This window comes from Stegostoma tigrinum, chromosome 5, assembly GCF_030684315.1.
Source record: "Stegostoma tigrinum isolate sSteTig4 chromosome 5, sSteTig4.hap1, whole genome shotgun sequence".
Classification (NCBI taxonomy): Eukaryota; Metazoa; Chordata; class Chondrichthyes; order Orectolobiformes; family Stegostomatidae; genus Stegostoma; species Stegostoma tigrinum.
In genome coordinates, this window is record NC_081358.1 from 56843061 (window position 1) to 56864747 (window position 21687).

Sequence of the window (21687 nt, forward strand, 5' to 3'; positions counted from 1 at the left end):
GTGGAGCGAACAAGGGAGTCACGGAGAGAGTGGTCTCTCCGGAAAGCAGACAGGGGTGGGGATGGAAAAATGTCTTGGGTGGTGGGGTCGGATTATAAATGGCAGAAGTGTTGGAGGATGATGCGTTGTATCCGGAGGTTGGTAGGGTGGTGTGTGAGAACGAGGGGGATCCTCTTCGGGCGGTTGTGGTGGGGGCGGGGTGTGAGGGATGTGTTGCGGGAAATACGGGCGATGCGGCCAAAGGCGTTCTCGATCACCCGGTGCGGCTTCCTCTACATTGGGGAAACCAAGCGGAGGCTTGGAGACCGCTTTGCAGAACACCTCCGCTCAGATCGCAACAAACAACTGCACCTCCTAGCCGCAAACCATTTCCGCTCCCCCTCCCATTCTTTAGATGACATGTCCATCATGGGCCTCCTGCAGTGCCACAATGATGCCACCCGAAGGTTGCAGGAACAGCAACTCATATTCCGCCTGGGAACCCTGCAGCCTAATGGCATCAATGTGGACTTCACCAGTTTCAAAATCTCCCCTTCCCCTACTGCATCCCTAAACCAGCCCAGTTCGTCCCCTCCCCCCACTGCACCACACAACCAGCCCAGCTCTTCCCCCCCACCCACTGCATCCCAAAACCAGTCCAAACTGTCTCTGCCTCCCTAACTGGTTCTTCCTCTCACCCATCCCTTCCTCCCACCCCAAGCCGCACCCCCATCTACCTACTAACCTCATCCCACCTCCTTGACCTGTCCGTCTTCCCTGGACTGACCTATCCCCTCCCTACCTCACCACCTACACTCTCTCCACCTATCTTCTTTACTCTCCGTCTTCGGTCCGCCTCCCCCTCTCTCCCTATTTATTCCAGTTCCCTCTCCCCATCCCCCTCTCTGATGAAGGGTCTAGGCCCGAAACGTCAGCTTTTGTGCTCCTGAGATGCTGCTTGGCCTGCTGTGTTCATCCAGCCTCACATTTTATTATCTTTGACTAGGTTGAGATTGTTTTCGCTAGAGTTCAGATGAATGAGGGGAGGATCTCACAGAAATTTATAAAATTCTAGCAGGACAAGATAGACTAGATACAGGGAGGATGTTCCCAAGGGTCGGAGTGTCCAGAATCAGGGGTCACAGTATGTGGATTCGGAGTAGAGAATTTAGGATGGAGATGAAGAAACAAAGACTGGTAAGCCTGTGGAATTCATGACCACAGGAAATAGTTGATCCCAAAATATTGAATGTATTCAAGAGGTGACTGGCACTTGGGGTGAATGGGATCAGAGGTTATGGGTAGAAAGTAGGATTAGGCAATTGAGTTGGACGATCAGCCATGATCGTGAAGAATGGAGAGGTGGGCTCAAAGGGCTGAATGTCCTCCTCCTGCTCCTATCTTCTATGTTTCTATGTCAGTGTCTGCATGTATGTGTATGTGTGTTGGTTGTGTGGCATTCATTGAGACACATGGGCTGGCCATGAGATCCAAATTTATACCCCAATAAGCCAGCATTTTCATGCACAAGTTCAAACAAGATTTCTTTGCTGTGCAAGATCTCCAACTAATATTATTCACCGGGTACATTGATGACATTTTCCTCCTTTGGACTCATGGAAATGAATCATTGAAACAACTATATAGTGATATCAACAAGTTTCATCCTACCATCTGACTTACCATGGGCTACTTTTTAGAATCAGTTTCATTCTTAGAGACACACATTTCAGGCAGGGTTGGACTCCTCAGTATCTCACTCTACTGCAAGCCTACAGATATCCTCACAATGCTGTACTTGTCTAGCTGCTACTCTAAACATATCAAAAAAGCTTGCTTCCGTCGCCATATCACATTCCTCAATGACTGCCTCCGGCTCAGACTCACCCAGTGCAGATTCCAAGTAAATTTTCATCCCTCATGTATTGAATCCTCCCAGTCTCACAGACATCTCCATGATGTTCAACATTCCATGGATAGCTGCTCTTGCCACACCTTGAGATCCACACTCAGGGCCATGCAGTGTCACATGCGCACTCCCAACATTTCTCTCCAACAGCATCGCAACACATTGGCTCAGGGCTGCACCACTCCACAGTTCCACTTCATTATCTGGCTCATTTGTTGTGCTAACAAGAAACTTTTTTCTTTTCCTTTCAGGCATCAAGGCCCACAAGGTGCAACAACTCAAAAATACCCATGGCCATCTGGAACCTTCCTCTCCCAAATTTCCCTCCGACTCGATACCCTCCCCCAAACTCCCACCTCCTGTTGGATATTCACCATTCCTCCTAGCCTTCCATTTTCCGATGCTGAATGTTCCATACTCAGCAAATGGCTCAGCTTTAACCCTTTCTGTCCCCACCTTAATGAATTTCGGGCACAACATGATGCCAAACTCTTCTTCCGCTGTCTTCGCCTCCGTGCTCATTTCTTTCGACAAGAGTCCACTCCCTGTTCCACAGACCCCTTTATCCAACTCCAACACTCCCTCCTGAACCCCTCCCTCTGGCCTTTTACCTGCACTCGAACTTTTCATTGAGAACTATTGACGTGACATTAGTCACCTCAATTTCTCTGCCACTCTCACCAAATCCAACCTATCTCCCTCTGAACTGACTGTACTCCATGCATTCAGAGCTAACCCTGACTTTGTCATCAAGCCTGCCGATAAGGGTGGTGTTGTTGTAGTCTGGTGTACTGACCTCTACCTTGCAGAGGCTGAGCGCCAGCTCTCGGATACCTCGTCCTACCTTCCCCTGGACCATGACCCCACCATGGCACATCAGGCCTTTGCATCGACTATGGTTATGGATCTCATTTCATTAGGTGACCTCCCCCATTCTGCTTTCAAGCTAATAGTCCCCCAATCCCGCACAGCTCATTTCTACTTCCTGCCAAAAATCCACAAACATGACTGCCCACGCAGGCCCATTGTCTCAGCCTACTCGTGCCGCGCAGAACACATTTCTTCCTGCGTTGACTCAGTATTCTCCACCCCGGTCCAATCCCTACCCACATACATCCATGATTCATCTGATGGCTTACACCGGTTTCAACACTTCCAGTCTACTGGTTTCAGCCATCTCCTCTTTACCATGGACGTGTAATCCCTTTATACATCCATTCCCTGCCAGGGGGGTCTTAGGGATCTCTGCTTCTTGCTGGAGCAAAGACCTGAACCATCCCCACTCACCACTGCCCTCCTCCACATGGTCGAGCTTGTCCTCACCCTCAACAACTTCTCTTTCAACTCCCCTCATTTCTTTCAGGTAAGAGTGGTTGCCATGGGTGCCTGCATGGGCCCTATTTATGCCTGTCTCTTTGTGGGGTAGGTGGAATTTTCCTTGTTTCCGTTCTATTCCAGCCCCCACCCACAACTCTTTCTCCAATACATCAATGATATTGTCAGTGCTGCTTCCCTCTCTCGTCTGAAATTGGAAAACTTCATCAATTTCCCCCCCAATTTCCACCCTGCTCTCACTTTCGCCTGGTCTATCTCTGACTACTCCCTTCTCTTCCTCGACATTCCTGTTTCCATTTCTGGGGAGAGGCTGACCACTAATATCCATTACAAACTCACTGACTCCCACAGCTACCTGGACTATACATCGTCACACCCCACCTTCTCTAAAGACTCCATCCCATTCTCTCAGTTTCTCCATCTCCATCGCATATGTTCAGATGAGGCCAATTTTGACAAGGGAGCCTCCCAAATGTCCACCTTCTTCCTCATCTGATGCTTCCCCAGCTCCGTTGTGGAGAGGGCTCTCAACCAGGTCTGACCCATCTCCCGCACTTCCCCCTGACCCTTTCTCTTCCCTCCCTCGACAACTATAGGGTTCCTCTTGTCCTTATGTACAATCCCACCAGCATCCACATCCAGAAGAACATGAGACACCATTTCTGCCACCACCAGATACATATTCCCCACTCCTTCCTTGTCTGCCTTCCACAGGGACCGTTCCCTCCGGGACACCCTGATCTACACTTCCTTCATCCCCAGCACTTCCCCACAGCCCTATGGCACCTTCTGCTTTCACCGGCAAAGGTGCAACACCCGCCCATTTACCTCCTCCCTCCCCAGTATCCAAAGGCCCAAATGTACCTTTCAGGTGAAGCAACACTTCACCTGCACTTCCTAGAATCTAGACTACTGCATTTGCTGCTCACAATGTGGTCTCCTCTTCAATGGGGAAACCAAGTGTAGACTTGGTGACAGTTTCGCAGAACATCTATGTTCTACTCGCAAAAAAGACCCTGAACTACCTGTTGCCTGTCACTTCAATGCACCACCTTTCTCCCTGGCCAATATCTCTGTCTCTGGCTTGCTACAGTGTTCCAGCAAAGCCCAGTGCAAGCTGGAGAAACAACACCTCGTTTTCTGGTTGGGGACCCTACAGCCCTCCAGACTCAATATTGAGTTTAATAATTTTAGGGCCTAAACTCCCCCATGTCCCAGCCCCCAACCCCACATTTGTTACCACATAGCCTGCCATTACACACCCCGTGTTGTTAGTCACTAATAGTCCCCATTAACAACTATTCACTCTCCCAGCCTGATTGTCAGCAATGCCTTGCTCTTTCCAAATGTCTTTGTCCTTCTTCAGGCTCTATCCTATTGTTTACTCCCTGCCCGACACACCTCCCTATTTTCTGCATATAAACTGACGTTTTCCCAGCCACCATCAGCTCTCAGGAAGGGTCACCGGATCCGAAACGTGAACTCAATTTTCTCCTTCACAGCTGCTGCCAGACTGGCTGAGCTTTTCCAGCAACTTTGTTTTTGTTCCTGATTTAGTTTCCACAGTTATTTTGTTTTCTGTATTGAAAAAGCTATTCCCTACGGACAAACCATACGCATACTCGAGATTTACTCAAATGAGGGAGAATGTGCAACAGTTGCCAGACAGGGGTTTTCCCTCCCATTTAGGGAACACTTCAGCAGTCAAGAGCATTCAGCCTCTGATCTGTGGGTAACAGTTCTCCAAGACAGACTTTGAGATATACAGCTACATAAAGTTATTGAACAGCCAAGTTCTGTACCCATGAGGATGGCCTCAAGCATGGTCTTGGGTTCATATCACGCAAAGGTGACCACAGCACACTCTATACTCTCACACACACAAATGCGTGCGCACACACACACACACGTGCACACACGCTCATACATTCTCACAAAAGCATGCTTATACACACACACACACACGCACACACACACACACACACACACACACACACACACACACACACACACACAGACTTAAATCTATGGGTTGAATTTTTTCATCCAAGATGTTTGTGTAGTTGCAGATATATTCCATTTTGTTCAAAACAAAAACCTGCCTGACTCCAGGTTAAAACACAGATTCTAAACAAGGTCTCACATCTAAAATATATTGTGTGACCTGAGATGTCACCTCTTGTATACGCTAATACAGCATTTAATTATCTTTAACTAGCAAGTCATCTTTCAATGACTTGAAAGGAACTTTGGGATTTGTATTTTAATCAACAGAAATCTACATCTCCTTTCTAGCCAATTAAAGATATAATCTTTGAAAGTCAAAGTGTACAAAGTTTAGTGTTTGAGTCTGTCGTGTGCTCCCATCAGTTATTTTTAATAATTATTATATAATTATTCATATGCTAATTTCCATGCAGAATAATTTTAAAACATTTAACAATTGCTGAGGCTCTTCTAGTATCACACACATCCTAAGCAACATTGTTAGCTGGTGGGGCAGTGGTCAATTTGTTTAAGCTCTCTGTCAATCACAATTGATGGAAGTTTTCAGATAAAAGCAGTTGACTCACTCTCTAACTTTGACATCCATCTTGTGAAGAAAGCCACCATCATTTATTATCTTGGCAAACTATTTGAGAAAGGTATTTATTGTGTGTCAAATTAAAAGTCAGCCTCTGAACAGTCTGTTGAATTATCCATGCTGTGCATTCAGGCTACAGAATATTGCTTAAATTACAGCTAAACAAGTCTGGAGCAGCATCAGCATCTGCTCCCAAAAAAAGGAGCCGCGATTGATGAGTTTCAAGCTGTAATTACCATTTGTACAATTCTTATAATTAAGCAAATTGCAATTGGCAAATTAATTTAGCAAAATATGCATGAATAATAACTGAAAGTTTGATATAAACTGGTTGCAAGAAGAGATTAAAGTTCAAGCCCTAGTTATGTAAAGCAGACACCCATTTACACCCTGGCAGGTAGATCTGTTCTTTCACAGACATCCTCATGAATCCTTTTTCTCACGAGCATTAGGTGTGAATTGCTTCTTAACAGGATTGTTCTGGTTTATAACACATGCAACATAACTAAAAATAACATAACCAAAAATATCATTATTTCTTTGAAATGCGTTCCCCAAAGGGCTCAATTTATTCTAATAATTATATTTCCCATTGTCGCATCTAAACAAGCAAGCAGTAAAGAGAAAGTTGATTTTGTTTCTCCTTTACCATCATTTGTACACAAATATCATTAACTGTGAACGGAACCACTTTGAAAATCTGATTGGTTTTATGATACAAGCAATTCGCTACTGTTTACTTAGATCATCAGGGAAACGGATTCAATTATCATTGAAATGTTATGTGTCTTTTCTCTTCAAAGCATAGGCAAAAATTCCTGGGAATTCTGCCCATTCTCTTTGGGTCGAACAGAATGCAAAACATTAAGAGGTGTTAGTTGCTCTATTGCTTGACAGGTATCAGACTACCAAAGAGAAATGTAATTAGTCCCAGAAGGCATTAATTTCATTCTCCTATCTGTCCATTTCATTTATTCTGAGAACAAACAGACATGGGGATCTAAAACCCTTCTATTTAATGTTTTGTCCTTTCCTTTATTTCTAGTTAGAAGTGGCATCGGCAGCTATCATGACCACTAGTCCTATCCCTGCTGGGGCCAGTAAACTGGATAACTTTTTAAGTCTCCTTTTATATTTGTTTAATTCATGTTAAAGTAAACCAGAAGTCAGGTTTTAATTTAAACAGTTTAGAGGTTAGTTTATTATAAGTTATTGGTGAAAGTTCCTTAAGAATAAAGAGGTAAACTTAATAACTAAAAATGTACACACACCAGCAATAAAACAGATAAAAGCATGCTTATAAGTGTAAAGTGCTATTAAGTTGCTATGGTATAACAGTGGGGCTCATGACTTGTGGACTTTCTTGCACTTGATCATGGATTGCTCCAGTATCTGAGGAGTCCCAAATGGTGCTGATCGTTGTGCAATTATCTATGAATATCGCAACTTCTGATTTTACGATAGAGGGAAGGTCATTGTTGAAGCAGCTGAAAGTGTTTAGATTGAGAAGACACTTGCAGAGATGCCCTGAAATTGACATGATTGACCTCCAACATTCACAACTAATCTTTCTTTGCGCTGGGTATACCAGGAGGGATTTCTCCCATTCTCCCATTCACACCAGATTTGGTAGGGCTCCTTGATGTTGCACTCTATCAAATGCTGTGTTGGTATCACAATCAGTCACTCTCACTTTCAACATAGGGTTAAGCTTTTTACCAAGTTTAGTCCAAGACGATATGAGGTCAGGAACTGAATGGATCTCTGAGACTCAAATGGGCATCAGTGAACAAGTCATTCCTTTGCAGATACTGCTTGGTAGCCCAATTGATGACCAGTTCCATCACTTTACTAATGATCAAAACTAGACAGACAAGATAGCAGTTGACTGGGTTTGATTTGCCCTTTTTTGTAATGATGTGGAGATGCTGGTGTTGGACTGGGGTGGACAAAATCGGAAGTCACATGACACCAGAATGTAGTCGAACAGATTAAATTAAAACCACAAGCTTTCAAACTGCTGCTCCTTTATCAGGTGAAGTGATAATCAGCAAGTAGTCTCCTTGCTCAGGTTAGACATGAGGCTTTATGGAGTTCAGAATCAATATAGAAGACTCTCAGAGCAACTGCTTTCTGACTCTATACCACGCTGATACCACCTCCTGTGAGTCTGTCATTTCAATGAGACAGGGTATACCCATTGTTATTGATTTTAAGTATTTTGTCTGTAAGGTACGATTCTATGAGTAAGATTATTGATTGACTATTTTGTGGCACTGCTTTCCCAATTGTGGTGTGAGCCACAGATGTTCATAAGGAGGATTTTGCATGTTGGAGGGACGGAGTATATGATTACCATTTTCACTGCCGAGGTCAATGCTGGGTTGTTCACTGGTTTTATTCATTTCAATTTCTCTGTTTGTGTTTTGATAAAATTTCATCAGTTTAGAATCAGTCACATTATTGTGGGTCGAGAGTCACATCTTGACCAGAGCAAGAAAAGACAGCAGATTTCAGCTAATGAAACTGATGAGTCATTTTTTTAATTAAAAAAATGACGATCATTTCATGGTCACCAATATTTAGACTAATTTTTAATTCCAGATTTATTAACAAAATTTCAATTCCATAAGCTTCCATTGTGGGAATTAAGCTCACATCCTCAGTGCATTAGCTTGTCTGCTTCAGGATTGCTTGCATAGTAACATTTACCGTGATGCCACATCTTGTCTTAACAGAATTCTAGCTCTTCGACAAGGGTAGATGTCCCCACCAAAGAATAAAAGGCTTTGTTCCTTTAACATGTTTCTCAGTTATGTTGCATTCTTCGAACACAGCATTAGCTGTGGGAGCTGATAACTGTGTCTGTCTTTGCACAGTGACACAATTTCCTGGATCAAATCATGGGCCTTTAAATAAATATGAGCAGAAAATGCTGGAAATTCTCAACAGGCAAGAGGCTCTCTGAGGAGAAAGAGAGAAACAGTCAAAGGGTAGAGTTTAAAATCAATTACCTTTCTTCAGCATCTGCAATGTTATGCTCTATCCCTTGGGCAAATGTTGTGATAAGACAGAAGAAACTCATTTATTATGGTTACAAAGCTGCCACAGTCGAGAATTTCTGCATTCAGTTCAATAATTCACCTGGTATGGCAGAATGAATCAGTTGGCATTTTTATTCAGTAATCTAGAAACATTAAGAGCCAACTACATGTTAAGTACCAGCTGAATTACTCTTTCATGAAACATAAGTCTGACGATAAAGTACAAAGGCTTTCTAATACTGATAGCCAGTGCATCCATCCTAATGGGTTTCCATCGTTGGTCATGCCCTGGACTCCTTTCATGAAAAATGGCTGCTTGTCTAAGGTACTTTGTATACTGATGGACAGCAAACAATACAAAATCCTCTTGACTCTATGTTTAACCTGACATTCATTAAATAAATATAACCTGTAATTCTAAGTGAAGCGAGGCCTTGTGGCAAAGTGATAGCATCCCGATTTTAGATCATAATCTCTGGGTTCATGATTTCTTAGCATGGAAATTGTACTTATAACATCACTGAACAGATTGATTATCAAAGAAAAGTCATATTGGGCCTGAAACATTAACTCTGTTTCTCTCTCCATAGACTCTGACAGGCCTGCTAAGTTTCTTCAATTTTTTTGTTTTAATTCAGATCTCTGGCATTTGCAATAGTTTGTTTTTATGAGGTTAAATACTAACATTTAAATCCATGTGATTCACCTATGGCCAGAGTTTGAGTGGAACTCCCCTGCTCAGCTATGCTTTATGCAGAGCCGTGTTCTTAAGCTACTGTCTCCAATAACATGCTAGCAGCCCGCTCCAGGAAAAACAAAGTGATGGAAACAGGCATGAGGACCTTCTTGTATGCCATTGAGTGTGAGAAGTGGGAAAGAAGTATGGTGAGTTCAGTCAGTGTGGCATATAATTAGCGAAAAAGACCCTGAAAGATCTGTTTTGCACTTTATTCAACAGATCAAATTGAACATTTCATGAAGTACTTCTACAAATTTTACGAAGTAATATGACTGTCTGCAAGGAAAAGAAAAATCCACCTTTAAAAGAATCTTCCAGCTCTCTTCTTCCCTGATTAGCCTGGGAAACTTAAACTGGCCTGCTTATGAATACCTGTATAGTTTCATCCCACCCTATCTCTGCAATCCGCTCTAGTCATACGTACATCCTGGCTGTTGGAATGTCCAAAAATCCATTAGATATGGGGCAGAAGTGGGCCACCATTGTGTCTGTTCCTCTATTCAATGAGATGGTGGCTGATCTGAACATCATCAGCCCCAATTTCCTACCCTTTCCTAATAATCCTACATTGTCTTACTAATTAAATTCTGCCTATCTGAACCATGAGTATTTTTAATGATGTGGCCCCGACAGCCTCTGTGGTTAAGAATTCCATTGATTCACAAATTCTGGGAAATGAAATTCCTACTTACCTCTGCCTTAAATGCGTAACCCCTTTTACTGAGATTATGTCTTTTGATCCTAGACCATCCATCAAAGAGAAAAAAAAGGTTTCCACATTTACTCTGTCAAATCCTCTAAGAATTTTCTATGTTTCAATAAGATTGCCTCTCATTCTCTTTATTCCAATACGAAAAGGCCCAATCTACTCATCCTTTCCTCATAAGACCAAGTATCAACCTAGTAAATGTTCTCTGCATTGCCTTGGAAATCTTTCCTTAGGCAAGGGGCCCAAAACTGTTCATGGTATTCCATGTCTGACGAGTCTGACTGGTGCCTTGTAATGTTTTAGCAAAACTTCCCTATTGTTATATTCCATTTCCTTTGAATCAAAGGCCAACATTCCACTTATCTTCCCTATTATCCTCTGAACTTGGATGCTAGTTTTGGTAATTTATGGATATGTACTTCCAAATTCATCTGTTGAGTAGTTTTCTGTAGTTTTTTTTCCTCCATTTAATCAATATTCAATTGTGCTATTTTTCATGTCGAAATGCATAACTTTAGACTTCCCCACATTATATTCCATTTGCCAATCTTTTGGCTACTTTACCAGTCTATATCCCTTTGCAGACGTTTTGTGTCATCCTTACTTCTTGCCCTCTCACCTATTTTTGTGTCATCCTCAAACTTGGCTAGAGTGTGACACTTTCCTTATCCAAGTCATTAATATATATTGCAAATAATTATGGCCATTCCACTGATTCCTACAGCACACCACTAATTATATTTGTGAGCCTGAAAAAGCCCTCCTTATCTCAACTTTCTGTCTTCTGTTTGTCAGCCAATCCTCTATCAATGCTAATGTGCTATCCTAGGATACATCCTGTAATTTGCAGGAGCCATATCAGTCTCTAGTCCTGTTAATTTACCTTGCTATTTTCCTCTGGTGATACTTTTTGTATTTACTTCCTGTCCTTTTGTCTCTCTTTTAATCTATTGATTATTTGGTATTTGTGGAATGCTATTCAATTTTTCTATTGTGAAGCTAATGCAAAGTACTTATTTAAACTCCTCTGCCACTTCTTGCCTTCCAATTATTATTTCCCCAACTTTATTCTTGAAGGAGCCTACATTCACTTTGGCTTCTCCATACCATCTATATATTTAAAGATGCCTTTCCTGTCCGTTTTGAAATTCCTTGCAAGTTTATCCACTAAGTTTATTTTCTCCCTCTTTTGTTAATTTTTGGTTATCTTCTGTTGGTGTTTAAAATTTTCCCAAACCTCTGGCCTGCCTATATTTTTCCCCCATCACTAGTGAGTGTGCCTTCATCTTCCAAGATCCTACAGTCTAAAATTCCTTCCACATATCTCGTTGTCCCTTCAGCTTCCCATTCTTCTTCAAAATGCCTGGTTAGCCATTTCTTTGAGCCAACTGTTAGTCGCCTTTTTCAACCTTGTCTTTCACAAATCTACACCTATTTTCCTTCCAATATTTCACAATGGAACATTCTTTACATTGAATCGCAATGCAAATATTTGTTGTATTTTTATCGTAATGCTCATGACAGTCGCAATCTTCCACAAACGTGTTTTTGAATTTAATCTTCTTTTATTGAGAATGGGTATCAGGTATAATTGGTGCATAGTAGACATTTCACCGTAGAAAGCTGTTGTGGCTGACTCATTAACATATAATGTCATAGGTTAGTGATATCAGTCATCTATGACACTAAAAAAAACAGAAATCAATATTGCATGTTTTGATCCACAACAGATTCAATTGACGTAGCAGACCTGATGATGCCACATGCTTTTAAGGTATATACTCTGTCTGTAAATGACAGCAACGGAGAAATTAGATACAATTTTGAACATGGAGTGCAGATGTGTTAAGAATATCATTTTCTACAAAATAAGAATTCTATGAAACAAGTTCTTTGAAGTCTATGAAACTTGTTTCTATGAAACAATTTCTTTGGCTTACCAGATGCTTTTCCCACAAGTCCAAATTGTATTATCATGGAATCTCCACCAACTCATCAAACTTCACATAGGTTGTGCTACTCATTCTTTCTTGCACAAGCTATAAATGAAATTTCAGGGTCAAAATGTCCAGTCTTGTAACCTGTACTAACCTTACAACTGGCCATGCTAATTCAGTTCTCCCCTTTCTCCATTAGTTTTTCCGAAGATAATCAGTTATGTCATGTCATCATTACCTACCAAATTATCTCCCAATTCTCTTTTCAATGGCAACTAGGGATTGCAAATAGTTGCCAGCAACATTATATCCATAAATCATTCAAAGAAGATACATAGAAAAATAGAAAACAGGAACAGGAGTAAGCTATTCAGCCCTTCGATTTGCTTCACCATTCAAAATGGTCATGGCTGATCATCCAACTCAGTATTCTGTTTTCATTTTCACTGTACTCTCTTTGGTGCCTTAGAAATTTTGGCCTCAATCACCTTCTGTGGCAGAGGGTTTCACAGACTCACCACATTGGGAAAGAATTTTCTCTTCATACAGATCAAAAAAATGTTCGATATTTGTGCATGGGAATGAGTTTTTGTTCTCTATCTTTTCTCATCACGGAGATCTTTTCCTGCTGGTGTTATAGCCTGTAGCCTTGTCTTTTGGTTTTCATACATAGATGGTAATTTTTCTTGAAAGTTGCAGCTTCATTTGAATGAGGATTTCTTGACTGTTGTTTTAGTACTGCAGTTCCAATGGGCTTGAGGCCAGAAGAGCTACTCGCAATATCGAACATAGAACACTTGCCCATTTGTTGCCAACGGGTGTCTGTTTAACTACAGGTTTATTTTAAGTCATTGTAAGAGGTAGCTAGGGGGATTAGCTGAATACATAAAAATCAGATTCCTAAAACATCACTGAAGACAAATTCACAGAATACCTTCCCAGTACCCACCTTGCCAGTGTCATTTAGAGAGACATGTCCCAGAGTCACTGACAGACTATTTAAAGGGCAGTCTGTTGCAGAAAACCAGTTCATTGACTTTACAAGCCATTATACTGTTGGATATTCACGAAAATTTCCACCTTCCAGGCTACCCATTATACGTTAATAGAATCTGGCAACATAAAAATGAATCAGTCATCCCCTCAAGTCCGTGCCTCCTCTTCAAAAGAGCTGTTTGATTATTCCCACTCTCTTACTCTTTCTCCATAAGACTGCAAATTTCTCATTTTCATGAATAAATTCAATTCCCCTTTGAAAGTTACAACCAACAGATTCCAGATCATGACAATTCACTGTGTATATACAAAAAAGTTTGTCTCAGATTAGTTGTCCAAATATTGAATCAGTGTCTTCTGTTTCACACCCATGAAACAGTTTCTCTCTATCTGTTTGATTAAAAACCCTCTTTAAAGTCTCCTTAATACCTCTGTTCTAAAAATGATGCAGCATTCTTCTTGTTTCCCAACACAATTAAACTCTTTGATTCCCCTACCATTCTAGTCAATCTAGCCCTCTGAATCTTTGGGTGTGGGGACATGTTAGAGAGTTGCTAGTGAAAGGATTGGGGGTTGGGGAAATATATTTGCTGAGAGCTACTTCTAGTGGTGCAAACAACAAGTGCTAAATCTACTGGATGTTTTTGAGAAGAGGAAGATCATCAATAATTATGTGTGACTCGGTATGATGTCTTTTAATAGTGTGCATCTTGTCACGTCAATAATGTCTCATGCAGCAATGTTAACTGTCTCTTTTAAATGTTCATCCAATACTTGATATTGGCATGGGGTCAAGAGTGGTGGAACAATTGATCACAGACTCTGAATAGCTGCACAATTGCTCTATAGTTGCTGTGTTTTATTCTAATAGAAAATTATTTCTTCCCTGGTTGAGAAATCTCATACAGCTCTCACAATAAAGGTTGACTGACAGTCGGAGTAGTTGTGCGTTCTTGACCCCAAGTCAACGTTGCACCATGCAGCAGGCCTCTTGTACTTTTTAAGTTTTGTGAAGCCATGTCAACATGTTTGGTGGGATTGCAGTTAAGTAAATAAGGAAAAATGGTTTGTTGTGTGTGGACATGAAAGACTTAATACTGAGCAAACGTTCTGAATCAACTCCTCTCCCTACCTTAATGTTGATCAGAGGAGCAGACAGAAGGCCCCCCACGGAAGCAAGTTTTGTCTTAAGTTCCTGCCTCCTTCTCCTGGCAGCAAAACTAAAATTAGATTTTCCTCCCAGGAAATGAGATGAAGGTTTGTAAAGTAATGAAATGATCATAAAGAATGACATAATGCTCTAAAAACTATATCTTGCTTTATTACGTGTATGGAATTTTTCTTTCAGTTTTCACCAGAACACTTTGCCTCAGTAGTGAGCTGGGATTTGGGTTTTGTTTCCTTTCCTTGTTAACCTTGTGCATGACGTTTCTCTGAATAAACCAGTTCCAACTCCTGAATGAATGCTACCACATTTTGAAAGACTAATTGATAGCGTGAGAACATTAGATATTCACAGGGAATACTTGGCTTGCTGTTTGTAACTCACAAACCCCTGCAATGATGGAAAACCTTAAACAGCAGTACAGCTCAAAGAGGACATTATTACCATCAGCTAACACAATAAGGTAGCTGTAAAATGTATTATTTTATATAAACAAACCAGGGAAAATTAACTTTTTGAGTTATAGCAGCAAACTACAGCAAAACCAAGCATATAACCACACAAAGATGTGGAAATGTTAGAACATATAAAAATGTGTGCATGATACCAGATTAATTCCAATGAATGCTTCTCCCTGCCACCAGTGATACTTTAGCAAAAATCAAACATCTTTATAGATTATCAATTGACATTGGTGCACTTATTTCAATCATTGTACAAATAGGATTTTAAACCAGGTCTAGTCATAAAAAGGCCCCATTATGTATTGATGTGTAAGCATTCAGAAAAGAGTGCCAAGTGATTCATTTCAAATACAAGCAATGTTTGTAAATGTATTTAGCTTCTCCTCTATTGTTTAAGACATGCCTAATTAAACCTAATTATTTTTCAAAATGTAATGTTCTTTTGTGATGTATTCTCCTCCCATCACTTTAGTGGTAAGGATTCATCAAGGAGACAAATTTTTCACCTTCTAACTTGATGTCTTCTCTTATATGATATTAAACAAATCTTGTTATGCAGATCTGAATGCAGAGATTTCACATGAAGACACTTCACACATTGACTGCAGTGGTCTTTCTTGTCTTTCAAGTACCCAATGAATTTCTTCTCAATAGTTGAGATTGTATGATGATAGAGATTTCTCCACGTAAGATTGATTCTTTCCATTGTGCTTGGCTCCAGTATCTAAACGTGATTAATTTGGGCTTGAGTTGGGATGTTTTGTGTTGTGCTTTCCCTTTGCTCAGCTGGCTTTCATACTTAGGATATTCTTCAAAAGACTAAGGGATGTGAGCATCACTGTTAAGGTTATGATTTGTTGTAAATCCCTAACTGTCTTATTGGAGGTGTTGAGATTAATCTTCTTGAGCCACTGGAGTCCATGTGGTGGAGGTACATCCACAATGTTGCTGGGAAGTATGATCCAAAAGTTTAATGTTGAATGTGGTGGATGTGGAGTCAATCAAGTGGGAGACTTTGTCCTAGATGGTGTTGAGCTTCTCAAGTTGGAGCTGCATTCATCTAGGCAAGTGGATAGTAATCCATCACGCTCCTGATGTGCCTATTCTTTTACTTCTGTTAATATTTATATAAACTCTTGCTGTTCATTTTTTAAATTTCTAGATAGTCTCCTCACATACTCTGAGTAATTCACTATTCCATTCTTTAAATGTTGACCAACCATCTGACTTGCCACTCAATACTTTGTACTTAGTACAATTTTTTGTTAAGTTTTTTGAATATTTTGCTTAGCTCATTAGTTAATCACAAATGATGGGTCCTCCACATGGAACTTTTCTATAGGAATATAATTATTCTGAGTATTCTGAAATATCTCCTTAAATGCCTGTCACTGCTTTGTAATTGACCAATCTTCTGGCATATAATCCTAGTTCACTATTTCGGAATAAACTATCAGTCCCTCATAGTTGCCCTAGTTAACCTTAAAATTATAATAGTAGACCCAATCTTTTCCCTTTGAAAATGGATGCAAAATTCTGCCATGGTTTGGTTAATCCTTCCTCAATATTCCTTTACTCTGAGGTTATTAATTAATCCCGTCTCACTACATATTACCAAGTCCAATACAACCTGTTCTTTGGTTGGTTGTTGAACATTCTGCTCCAAGAAGCTATCTCAAAATCACTTTATGAACTGCACACCCAGGTTATTATTACCATTTGATTTTCCCAGTTTACGTGCAGATAAAATTATCTAATAATATTGCCCTGTTTCAAAAACACCTAATATGTTTTTTTTCTCTCTGTATACTTTAACTTATAATGTTGTTACTACTACGGTGTCTACAGACCCTATTATTTCCCTATTATCCCCTACCATCAAATAAAAATGATTCAACATCCTGATCTCCTGAACCAGAATTAATTACCTAGTGCAGATATGTTTTTGCATGGTTACACTGCATTCCACAGTTGCAGCATATCACCTACCCTGCCAACTCTTTAATTTGCTTCAATTAACTGCTAAATTACTTATTCAATTATTTATACTTTGTTAAGCCTACCATCAGTTTTGATACACTTTCAATCTGGGCAAATAGTTCAGACTTTAACCACTTCACAGATACTCACCAAACAGACAGATAATTCTTTGAACAATCACCTACTTGTTTCAACATTAAACGACAGGACTTCGATTGTGAGAGTTGCAACAATGGTAATGAAGTCAAAGGAAAATGATTACATTCTCTCTTGTTGGAGTTGGCCATTGCCCAGCACTTAGAGATATAATGTTATTTTACTCTTATCACCCCAAGTCTGAATGTTGTCCAGGTCTGGCTACATATGGATACAGAATGCTTCAGTATATGTTGAGTCATAAATGACACTGAACATCCCAATAACCAATAAATGTCCACATTTGTGATCTTATGAAGGAGAGAAGGTCTTTGATGTAACAGCTGAAGATAGTTAGGCTAAAGACGGCACCCTGTGGAAGTAGGGTGCTTGTGGTAGTCTATCTCAGAACCAGGAGGCCCAGATTCAGGACTCATCTGATCCAGATGTATGCAATAACATCTTTGCACAGACTGATTTAAATTACGGACACTGAAGAGCTCCTGCAGTGATCATCTGGGAATCCTTCATGCAAGCAGCATGACCAATCCAAATATAACATGAGGTGCCCAAACTATAACCCCATGGCTAATTTCACCTCAATCATCCATTTAAGGCATCATGGAGTCTGAGTGATAGAAAGCCCAGGGCAGATTCATAAATAATCAACAAAATTAAACTGTCATTTTAAAACAGATGTATCAAACAGATAAAACACCTTTCGAAAAAGCAATGAAACTGGACATACCACCTGACATCAGCCTAGGTACCAAAAACAATAATGACAAACTCAGCCCTGTTGACTCTGCAATTTTCCCCTCACTGACATCCGAGAGCTAGTATCAATGTTGAGAAAGATGTCTCACAGATATTCAAACAACGGTTATATTCATGCTGTTACAATTTCACAAACGTAGCGCCAGCCTACACCATCACTATCCCTGGATGTGACCTCTCCCACTGGCAGGACAGACACAGGAGAGGTGTTTGCACAGCAGTATATGATAGGTCGTAAGTTTCCTGGGCATCCTAAACTTGATCATATATTCATCAAATTGCCTGCTGCAGAAGGATCTGTACATGAGAGTTTTAACAAGAATGGCATCATACAGTCTTTGAGGAGTCAACATCCAGTCTTCACATTGGTGGCACTTTCCAACATGTTGTGAGATACTATCGCCATGCTAAATGGGCTAGATTTTGAACAGAAATAGTAGGAACTGCCGATGCTGCAGAATCTGAGACAACGCGGTGTGAAGCTGGAGGAACACAGCAGGCCAAGCAGCATCAGAGGAGCAGGAAAGCTTGATGCTTCGGGTTGGGACCCTTCTTCAGAGATGGGGGAGGGGAAGGAGATTCCAAAATAAATAGGGAGACAGGGGGAGGTGGATAGACAATGGATAAAGGAGGAGAGGGTGAGAGGAGACAGGTCAAAGAGCCGGGGTTAGAGCCAGTGAAGGTGAATGTAAATGGGGAGTTAGGGAGGGGATAGGTCAGTCCAGGGAGGACGGACAGGTTGGGTGGGGGGAGCGGGATAAGATTAGTGGGTAGGGGATGGGAGTGGAGCTTGAGGTGGAAGGAATGGTTAGGAAAGTGGGGACTAGCCGGGCTGCTTTTGCCATGTGGTCGGGGGAGGGGAGATATTGAAGCTTTTGAAGTCCACATTGATACCCTTGGGCTGCAGTGTTCCCAAGCCAAATATGAAATGCTTTTTATGCATCTTTTGGGTAGCATCATTGTGGCAATTCAGAAGACCCAGGTTGGACATGTCGTCCGAGGAGTTGGGGGTGGAATTGAAGTGGTTCGCGACTGGGAGGTGTAGTTGTTTGTTGCGCACAGAGCGTAGGTGTTCTGCAATGCGGTCCTGAAGCCTCCATTTGGTTTCCCCAATGTAGAGGAGGACACAACGGGAACAGCGGATACAGTATATCACATTAACAGATGTGCAGGTGAACATCTGTTTGATGTGAAAAGCCTTCCTCGGGCCTGGGATCGAGTGACGGGGGAGGTATAAGGGCAGGTAGAGCACTTGCTTCAGTTGCAGGGAAAAATGCCCGGTATGTTAGGGCTGGACGGGTGTGTGGAGCAGACAAGGAAGTCACGGAGAGATTGGTCCCTCCTGAAAGCACATAAGAGTGGGGAGGGAAAATTGTCTTTGGTAATAGGGTCAGATTGTAGATGGCGGAAATGTCAGAGGATGATGCGTTGGATTTGGAAGTGGGTGTGGTGGTATGTGAGGACCGGGGGATTCTGTTTTGCTTATTACTACGGATAGGTGGTGTGAGGGATGAGTCATGGGAATTGAGGGAGATACGGGCAAGGGCATTTTTGATTACTGTGGAGGGGAAGTTGCAGTTTTTAAAGAAAGAGGACTGGGATGATCGGGAGTGGAATGCCTCGTCTCGGGAGCAGATGCGGCAGAGGCAAAGGAATTGGGAATGGGCATGATCTTTTTACAGGAAGCTGGGCGAGAGGAGGAATATTCTAGGTAGTTGTGGGAGTCGGTATGTTTAAAATGATTATCGGTTTCCAGATGGATGCCAGAGATGGAGACAGAGAGGTCCAGGAAGGAGAGAGAGGTGTCAGAGATGGTCCAGGTAAACTTAATGTTGGGGTGGAAGATGTTAGTGAAGTGGATGAACTGTTCAAGCTCTTTGTGGGAACACAAGGCGGCGCCGAGACAGTCATCAATGTAACGGAGCAAGAGATGGGGGTTGGGCTAGTGTAGCTTTGGAAGAGGGATTGCTCCACGTACCCTACAAAGAGGCAGGCATAGCTTGGGCCCATGCGGGTACCCATGGCCACCCCGTTTGTCTGTAGGAAGTGGGAGGAATTAAAGGAGAAGTTGTTGAGGGTGAGGACGAGTTTGAATAAGCGGATGAGGGTGTCAGTAGAGGGGGACTGGTCGGGTTTGCGGGACAGGAAGAAGCGGAGTGCTTTTAGGCCATTGGCATGGGAAATGCAGGTGTATAGGGACTGGATGTCCAGAGTGAAAATGAGGTGTTGGAGACCGGGGAATTTTAAGTTCTCAGGAAGTAGAGAGCGTGGGTGGTGTCACGGACGTGGGTAGGGAGCTCCTGGACCAAGGGGGAGAAAATGGAATCCAGATAAGTGGAGATGCGTTCGGTGGGCAGGAGCAGGCTGTGACAATGGGTCAACCAGGGCAGTCAGGTTTGTGGATTTTGGGAAGGAGACAGAAGCAGTTGGTGCGGGGTTAGGAAATGCTGTGCTGGCATCTCCAAATACTGCAATCAAGCCCAGCCCAACTCAGACCCTCCCTCTCCCAGACCTGCAAAGGACATCTTCTGTTTTTTACCCTTCGTAGGATCCACAACCTGAACTCTCAATTTTACTCGGCTTTATTAGATTGTAAAAACCTAAAGTACTTTAAACTCATTGGTGCTTGCCACCAAACACAGAACCTTCCCCACTTTTTACCCACCGCCATTAGCCATGTGGCCACCTTCGGAGCACCAGCAGTTTTCACAGATGCAGTCACATCCACTGTTATCCAGTACACCACATCCGGTACAACTGACGCCATAAACCCCGGTGCTGATGCCGCCGCCTCCGTTTCCGAGGCCGACACAGACATCAAGGACGCCACTTCCACCAACATGCTCGATTAGCTGGCTGACATCGCTCCGCCCATTGCTGTGGTCATTCTGCCCATTGCTGTGTTCTCTCCGCCCACCGCCAACATTCCCCCGCCCACCGGCGATGTCACTCCGTCTACCACAGACATGTCTCCGCCCATCACTTTCACAGCCAGCATCTTGAAACAAAACAATAATACTCAGCCCTGTCAAGTCTTCACCATCCTCCCAGACCTTCCTCTTACTGAGGAACAACAGTCAGTCCTCAGTAACGTTCACACCTTGGTCCCCCTCCACCCACACATTGATGAATATAACTCTCGTCTGAATATTGAGCAGTTTTTCCACTGCCTCCGCGGTTTGTTCTTTAATCATGAGACTAACCCTTCCTCCACTGACCCCTTCTCCCACCTCCAATGCACCCCCTTCTCCTGGACACCACCCCAAGGCCTCCTACCCTCCCTCGACCTCTTCATCTCTAATTGTCGTCGAGACGTTGATCACCTCAACCTCTCCACCCCTCTCACCCAATCCAACTTCTCCCCTGCAGAACGTTCAGACTTCTGCTCCAATCCCAACCTCACCATTAAACGTGCGGACAAGTGAGGTGCAGTTGTAGTATGGTGCACTGACCTCTGAATTACTGAGGCCAGACGCAAACTCTCTGACACCTGCTCCTACCGTCCCCTGGATCATGACTCCACCCCCCGAGCACCAAACCATGATCTTCCAAGACATCCAAAACCTCATCGCCTCAGGTGACCTCCCACCCACAGCCTCTAACCTCATCATTCCCCAACCCCGCACTGCCCGCTTCGATCTCCTTCCCAAAATACACAAACCTGCCTGCCCTCGTCCACCCATTGTCTCTGCCTGCTCCTGCCCCACCGAACTCATCTCCACTTATCCGGATTCTATTTTCTCCCCCTTGGTCCAGGAACTCCCTACCCACGTCCGTGACACCACCCATGCTCTCTACTTCCGGAGAACTTAAAATTCCCTGGTCTCCAACACCTCACTTTCACTCTGGACATCCAGTCCCTATACACCTGCATTCCCCATGCCAATGGCCTAAAAGACCTCCGCTTCTTCCTGTCCCGCAAACCAGATCAGTC